Source organism: Acartia tonsa, chromosome 9, assembly GCF_053477335.1.
Source record: "Acartia tonsa isolate MP-2025a chromosome 9, ASM5347733v1, whole genome shotgun sequence".
Lineage (NCBI taxonomy): Eukaryota > Metazoa > Arthropoda > Copepoda > Calanoida > Acartiidae > Acartia > Acartia tonsa.
The window spans coordinates 28,854,082-28,863,172 of NC_137268.1; positions in this window are offsets into that span (position 1 = coordinate 28,854,082).

Sequence of the window (9,091 nt, forward strand, 5' to 3'; positions counted from 1 at the left end):
TTGGTAACCCTGCTCTAAACCACAAAATAGACATATTGACCCTTATTCTCATTAGATATTAAATATTTTCTTGTGTTCCAACATTTGAGCCATTTTCAACAAAAAAAGCAAATTATTTTTCCTACATCATTTGCACCAGTCAATGATAATCAACTAGTGACTGCACCTTTTGTATCTAATTAGTGAAAGGGCAGAAAAATAGCCTAAAACCAACTAGCCTAAATTTAAGTATGAATAAGCCTCCTGGGACTTATGTATTGCTTGATTATAAAGAAGAACTCTATCGTTTCAGTGATTAAAGATATCTTGTAGGACAAATTAACCTTACGACTTAGGATTGGCGGATTTTTTGAAATTACTTCGTAGGTTTTCGAAACAGTTATTTTCACCTGTAAACCATAATGTTGGTATAAAAATATTTCAACTAGTGGTAATTCACTTACGCAAAAATAAGAAGACACATTAAAAGGATTAAGTGTTTAATGATGCAAGGAGGGAGGGGACATTGGGCTGTAAATTAAACTTGTCCTCAAAGTTTAAAAACCAATAATCTTATTATATATCAAATACTTTGGGTACTTTTATTGATTTTTGAATGTTTTCATACAAAGTGGTAATGTTCAGCTTACAGAAGAGATAATTTTGTTTATCATCATTGGGGAACTGTATCAATTGAACGTTTCCTCGTCTTATCTCTTAATAAAAGAGAAGCTAAAGGAAAGGGGCAATTTTGTGCTTTCGTAATAAATTGTGGTTCTGAATATTTAAAAATGTGCTACATGTACGGAAGAGAATGCACACCACACTAAGTCTGTTTTGGAGAAATATTAATGAGCTATTTTTGACCTTATGAAAAAAAGGGGGATAGACCCATTGGCCGAAATTTCTAACTTTATTTTTATTTAAAACCATTTTTTTCTACCGTATCGATCTATTAAAACTATTTATTTAATTGTTTTAAAAAATATAATCTACAAATTAATTTTGTGTATCATCAGTTGGGATGTACATCAATCTATCGGCCATTGTCTTATCCTTTAAGATCCCTACGTGCTTTCACATATATGGTAAATATAGGGTCTCGGGTCAATATTAAGGTTAAGCTATTAGCGTCTACGTAAATAAATATTACACAATTATAATTATAACTTCTCTTACAGGGTTATGAAATTTATCATCATTTTTTGTTAGCATTTTTCAAACCAACTTTTTTTATGATATAAATATCCTAAACAGATTTTTAAAATATTGATTCCTAGGACGATAAAGCACACAATGTTGGAAGCGTAGCAATGTCACAATAATGCACACCCAGGAATAAGGTATAACCAACAAGAAAATAAATCTAAAATAATATTTGGAAGGGCAAATGGAGAGGTCGTCAATTTTACGATGTGTTGCCCCCCAACGACAGCTGAAAAACACATATAGGTTTCGTGATTTTTTCCGAATTAATTTCGTTATTAGTATAAGCTGATGCACTCCACCTCAAGCTTGAATATCAAAAGTAACGTCCCTTCGTTTTTTTTCTGGATGGTGTCATCCTTGTTAAAAATCAAACTCAAACACACAATTTTAAAGTTTTAAATCCCTCTCAGGGGGGAAGGGAACACTAAACTGTACCCAAAGTTACAAGAGTATTAAAACTTTGGGTACTTTTAGTGAATTTTATTCGTTTGTAGTGTACAATCTTTTCAACAGATATTTTCATCTACAAAAGGGGTAATTTTGTATATCATCATTGGGAGTGTATATCAATTTATCGTCCATTGCATTATCCCTTAAGTTCCCTGATTAGTCTTGACTTGACCAAATAATGTTGAATGACAAGACACCTTTTTTTCATCACAATCACATATATACTACAATTACACAGAGAGCTAGAGTGATAAGACAATGGCCGATATATTGATTTACATCCCCAATGATTACCCCTTTTGTAGATTACAGTTAGTGATTTGGACACTCAACTAAATAAACGAACCAATCAAAATTCAATAAAAGCCCCCAAAGTTGTCAAGCCACCCAATAAGAAAACGTTATTACAAAACTTTGGAGACTAGTATGATAAATAACCCAATATCCTCCCCCTCCCTGACAATTACACATTTTATTCTTAATATTTGAGTTTGGCAGTGAGGGAAGGGACATTCGATTGTAAATTATTTGTTACCCAAAGTCTTATAATAATGTTTTAACTTTTTTCGTTGGCTTAAAAACTTTTGGCACTTTTATTGAGTTTTTATTGGTTGATTCCAAATAAGTAATGTTCAAACTTTTTAAACAAAATGTTTTCTTTAAACGGGTTAATTTTGTTTATCATCATTTGGGATATATATCAATTAGTTCTTCATTGTCTTATCCCTTGAGATCCCTGAATATTATATTGCAAACATCCCTTATAATGAAAAACAAAATTGCCCCTTTTTAAAAATAAAAGTTTGAACAATGGACATATCGTTGATTGAGAGTACGTGTACAATTTAAAGTCCAATGTCCCCTCCCTCCCTGATTTTAATCCTAAAAAGTTGGGTTGAAAAGGAAGTGACTTCAAGATTGTAACACGGATAAGGAGTTAAATGTAGGGATGGGTAAATGGGAGATGATTAAAGTTTTACAGGTTTTTGTAGGGATAAGACAATAGAAAGATAAAATTATATACGTTCTCAATTAGAATTAACAAAATGATCCCGTCTGTATATTGAAGTAAGGGGGGGGGGGGAAGTTCTGACACATTTGCGTAAACGGTGATTATTGGCTTTATCTTTGGACTGAGAGGATAGGTTATTAGGGATAAAATCATTCTTATATGATGAATTTCCCCCAGATTTAAGATTTTTTGGATAGGCCTCCAGGTTCCGGAGCTCCAGGCCTCCAGGTGGTCTCTGGACAGGTGAAAAAATAAAAAAATTCTTATTTGAACAGTTAGAGGTAAGTTTATAAAACAACATAAGCTTCTTTTTATATATTATTTATATATTTGAAGAAAAAATTACAATCGGCCTCCAGGTTTAGGTGCTGCAGGCCTCCAGGTGGCCTCTGGACAGGTATAAAATCCAAATTTCTTATTTGAACAGTTAGAGGTAAGTTTATAAAACAACATAAGCTTCTTTATATATATTATTCATATATTTGAAGAAAAAATTACATTTGGCCTCCAGGTTCAGGTGCTGCAGGCCTCCAGGTGGCCTCTGGACAGATATAAAATCCAAATTTCTTATTTGAACAGTTAGAGGTAAGTTTATAAAACAACATAAGCTTCTTTTTATATATTATTTACATATTTGAAGAAAAAATTACAATCGGCCTCCAGGTTCAGGTGCTGCAGGCCTCCAGGTGGCCTCTGGACAGGTATAAAATCCAAATTTCTTATTTGAACAGTTAGAGGTAAGTTTATAAAACAACATAAGCTTCTTTTTATACATTATTTACATATTTGAAGAAAAAATTACAATCGGCCTCCAGGTTCAGGTGCTGCAGGCCTCCAGGTGGCCTCTGGACAGGTATAAAATCCAAATTTCTTGTTTGAACAGTTAGAGGTAAGTTTATAAAACAACATAAGCTTCTTTATATATATTATTCATATATTTGAAGAAAAAATTACATTCGGCGTCCAGGTTCAGGTGCTGCAGGCCTCCAGGTGGCCTCTGGACAGGTATAAAATCCAAATTTCTTATTTGAACAGTTAGAGGTAAGTTTATAAAACAACATAAGCTTCTTTTACTATATTATTTACATATTTGAAGAAAAAATTACAATCGGCCTCCAGGTTCAGGTGCTGCAGGCCTCCAGGTGGCCTCTTGACAGGTAAAAAATAAAAATTTCTTATTTGAACAGTTAGAGGTAAGTTTATAAAACAACATAAGCTTCTTTTTATATATTATTTATATATTTGAGGAAAAATTTACAATCCGCCTCCAGGTTCAGGTGCTGCAGGCCTCCAGTTGGCCTCTGGACAGGTAAAAAATCCAAATTTCTTATGTAAACAGTTAGAGGTAAGTTTATAAAACAACATAAGCTTATTTTAATATATTATTTATATATTAGAAGAAAAAATTACAATCGGTCTCCAGGTTCAGGTGCTGCAGGCCTCCAAGTGGTCTCTGGACAGCTAAAAAAATCAAAAAAAATCTTATTTGAACAGTTAAAGGTCAAGTTTACATAAAAAACAAAATGAGCTTATTTTTAGATGCTTTAAAGATATTTGAAGAATAATTTACAATTAGCCTCCAGGTTTAGGTGATGCAGGCCTCCAGTTGTACTCTGGACAGGTAAAATATCAATATTTCCTATTTCAACAGATGGCGGTAAACTTATAAAAAAAATTAGCTTATATGTTATTTATATATTTAAAGACAATATTACAAATGGCCTCCAAAATAATATTATAATAAGTATAATTTTAAATTACAATTGGCCTCCAGGCTCAGGAGATTCGGGCTTTGAACAGGTAAAAATAAAAAAAGATAATGTCATTAACTCCTACAATTTAAACCTTTGAAGTCTCAATGTGTAGGACCTAATAATATTATATGTTGGCGTTATCCTCTTAAAATTTTTTTTTCAATTTTGAAAATTTTGCTATCCCCCGACTAAACTATAAAACCTGGCAGCGGCACTTTTTTACAATTAGGTTTGGTTAGATTATAGGCTAAAAGCTGAGTACCCATGGCTAGGCAGGTCAGAAGGCCGAGAGCCGCGGCCAGGTTCTATTGTACTCAAAATTTTAAATTGAAGAAAAATAAATCCTAAGAGGATAATACCTAAATGTTTAATTTCAGATAATCTAGGATGGGGTGCAAATTTTTTTTACATAATTTTCATATAAACATTTACTGGCAGTTTAGACTACTTAACAAGATCTGAAATAATGGACACATCGTTAATAGATTCACCTTCTAGGCAAGTAGTTTTTAATATATAAGAAGAAGCTTATGTTGTTTTATAAACTTACCTCTAACTGTTCAAATAAGAAATTTTGATTTTTTACCTGTCCAGAGGCCACCTGGAGGCCTGCAGCACCTGAACCTGGAGGCCAATTGTAATTTTTTCTTCAAATATGTAAATAATATAGTAAAAAAAGCTTATGTTGTTTTATAAACTTACCTCTAACTGTTCAAATAAGAAATTTAGATTTTAAACCTGTCCAGAGGCCACCTGGAGGCCTGCAGCACCTGAACCTGGAGGCCGAATGTAATTTTTTCTTCAAATATATGAATAATATATATAAAGAAGCTTATATTGTTTTATAAACTTACCTCTAACTGTTCAAATAAGAAATTTGGATTTTATACCTGACCAGAGGCCACCTGGAGGCCTGCAGCACCTGAACCTGGAGGCCGAATGTAATTTTTTCTTCAAATATATGAATAATATATATAAAGAAGCTTATGTTGTTTTATAAACTTACCTCTAACTGTTCAAATAAGAAATTTGGATTTTATACCTGTCCAGAGGCCACCTGGAGGCCTGCAGCACCTGAACCTGGAGGCCGATTGTAATTTTTTCTTCAAATATATAAATAATATATAAAAAGAAGCTGATGTTGTTTTATAAACTTACCTCTAACTGTTCAAATAAGAAATTTGGATTTTATACCTGTCCAGAGGCCACCTGGAGGCCTGCAGCACCTGAACCTGGAGGCCGAATGTAATTTTTTCTTCAAATATATGAATAATATATATAAAGAAGCTTATGTTGTTTTATAAGCTTACCTCTAACTGTTCAAATGAGAAATTTGGATTTTATACCTGTCCAGAGGCCACCTGGAGGCCTGCAGCACCTGAACCTGGAGGCCGATTGTAATTTTTTCTTCAAATATGTAAATAATATAGTAAAAAAAGCTTATGTTGTTTTATAAACTTACCTCTAACTGTTCAAATAAGAAATTTAGATTTTAAACCTGTCCAGAGGCCACCTGGAGGCCTGCAGCACCTGAACCTGGAGGCCGAATGTAATTTTTTCTTCAAATATATGAATAATATATATAAAGAAGCTTATATTGTTTTATAAACTTACCTCTAACTGTTCAAATAAGAAATTTGGATTTTATACCTGACCAGAGGCCACCTGGAGGCCTGCAGCACCTGAACCTGGAGGCCGAATGTAATTTTTTCTTCAAATATATGAATAATATATATAAAGAAGCTTATGTTGTTTTATAAACTTACCTCTAACTGTTCAAATAAGAAATTTGGATTTTATACCTGTCCAGAGGCCACCTGGAGGCCTGCAGCACCTGAACCTGGAGGCCGATTGTAATTTTTTCTTCAAATATATAAATAATATATAAAAAGAAGCTGATGTTGTTTTATAAACTTACCTCTAACTGTTCAAATAAGAAATTTGGATTTTATACCTGTCCAGAGGCCACCTGGAGGCCTGCAGCACCTGAACCTGGAGGCCGAATGTAATTTTTTCTTCAAATATATGAATAATATATATAAAGAAGCTTATGTTGTTTTATAAGCTTACCTCTAACTGTTCAAATGAGAAATTTGGATTTTATACCTGTCCAGAGGCCACCTGGAGGCCTGCAGCACCTGAACCTGGAGGCCGATTGTAATTTTTTCTTCAAATATATAAATAATATATAAAAAGAAGCTTATGTTGTTTTATAAACTTACCTCTAACTGTTCAAATAAGAATTTTTTATTTTTTTTACCTGTCCAGAGACCACCTGGAGGCCTGGAGCTCCGGAACCTGGAGGCCTATCCAAAAAATCTTAAATCTGGGGGAAATTCATCATATAAGAATGATTTTATCCCTAATAACCTATCCTCTCAGTCCAAAGATAAAGCCAATAATCACCGTTTACGCAAATGTGTCAGAACTTCCCCCCCCCCCCCTTGATTGAAAATTACTATTTTATAAACCAACAAGTCAAAATTTAATTAAAGTACCCAAAGTATTTGGGTCAACGAATATGGTAACACGGTTACAAAACTTTAAGTAACAGTGTAATTTTCAATCCAATGTCGTTTTCGAAATCTTATGGGAACACATTATTCAGTACTATATTGATTTGTTTTAAAATAATGACTTCTTTTACAATGAAGTTTCTTTACAATATACATACTAGGGTTGGGCCGGATACTTTTTTGGCCGGATACCGGATAGCCGGCTGATTTCAAATGCCGGATATCCGGCAAATATCCGGTTATCCGGCCAAATTACTGGATATCCGGCCGGATAACCGTCTAAATTACCCAGATATTAAAGAAGCAAAAAAAATTTATTAATAAACTTTTGAGATTTCATATATAAAATTTACATAAAGATAAACATATTCAAAAAATGTTCTTCTACCTTCAATAATAAGAAAATTATAGCCATTTAAAATTTTAATAAGCAGAGATTTTTGGTGTAAAATATAAAAAAAGTTATAGCTGGATATCCGGCCGGATAGTTTCAATATCCGGTATCCGGCCGGATATTGAAAATGGCCGGATATCCGGCCCAACCCTAATACATACATACTTTACATCTCATATTTATAAAATATAACCTCTGCTTCCTAAATATAGTATAATAATAGAGTAACTAGAATTAGATTCTAACCATATACATAGACTATCTCATATTTATAAAATATAACCCCTGCTTACTAAATATAGTATAATAATAGAGCTACTAGAATTTGATTCAAACCATTAAGAAGAAAGACACGTATAAAGTAGCTTTGCTACTAAAAGTGGAAAACAAATTTCCATCTAAATCTAGCATCTTTATTAGTGCAAAAAAATCAAACAATGGCCTTCCAACAAAACAACATACATGTCAGAGAAAAAAATATCTTTTTAGGAGTTAAAGGAACCCATAGAAAAACATTAATCAATTCACAAAATTGACTCTCTTTAAAACACCGTTTTTGATTAACCAACATTAATGAAGTCCCCAAAGTTTTAAAGCCAACGAATAAGAAAACGTCATTATAAAACTTTGGGGACTGTGCATTAAAAATCCTCCATGTCCCCTCTCTGTCTGGTAAAGAACTACGCCTATCATTTAAAAAAGTTAGCTGCTTTGTCTGAACTACCTAAATCAAACAATGGGTTGCGGCATTTTTGCCTCGGAATTACAAGTATTCAGTCTCCCACGAAGCAGACCAAACCATTTACACCTCAACCTAATGGATTCAAACCAACAAAAATGCCATTTTCCTTTTTAGATCGAATGTGTTGTTTTTTTTGGCCCTACTTAACTTTAGTCTGAATCAAGAATGGCAAAAGGGAGAATAAGCGAAGCTAAGAAATATCTATAACATAACAGGGATGACAACTTCCATAAGTAAATAAGCAACTTAAATAAGAGCAGCCAAGCAAATGGAAAAAAACGATATAGGATAGATACATATTAATTTATATATTTCAGAAAATGAGTTTTTATGCAAGATTTCAGCAACTTGTCTTTTCTATCAGATGAGAAATAACCTTTTTTACAAACATTTATTACTTGGAAGCATCACATAAAATTTCAGCTGTCAAACTACAATAGCAGCATTTAATAAAATTTAAATGACATTTAGAGCATTACTGACGGACCGAGTGAATAATTAAAACCCATAGATCCAAAGCCATCTTCTTATTACTTTATATTTCTCTTGTTATAACATATTAATGCTTATATGTCTCTTAATAAGATTAAATTATAAAGGCTACAGCTTAAAGGGTGGGCTTTTTAAAACTACTCTCCCCTATAAAATAAGATCACAAAAAGGTTTTCTAATAGGGAGGCTTGAGAAGACATCCATCAAAAAACACTTTCTTATTCCATTTAAAACATAGATCCAGGATGTCTGTCTGTTTATTTAAGGATAAAGATACTGAAAAATAAACGGAAAATGTATAATAATGAATTTTATCTTCTGCCAAATTCTGGAACCTTAAAACAAATGTACGTTTCATTGCTTTGATGCAAGAATAAGGTATAACCAACAAGCAAAAGGTCGTCAATTCTACTAAGTGTTGATTCCCAACGACAGCTGAAAACACGTATAGGTTTCATGATTTTTTTAGATGGTATAAACTGACTTTGATGTTTAATATGATGCTTTAATCATTGACCTCAAAGTTTTGAGGACTGTGAATGA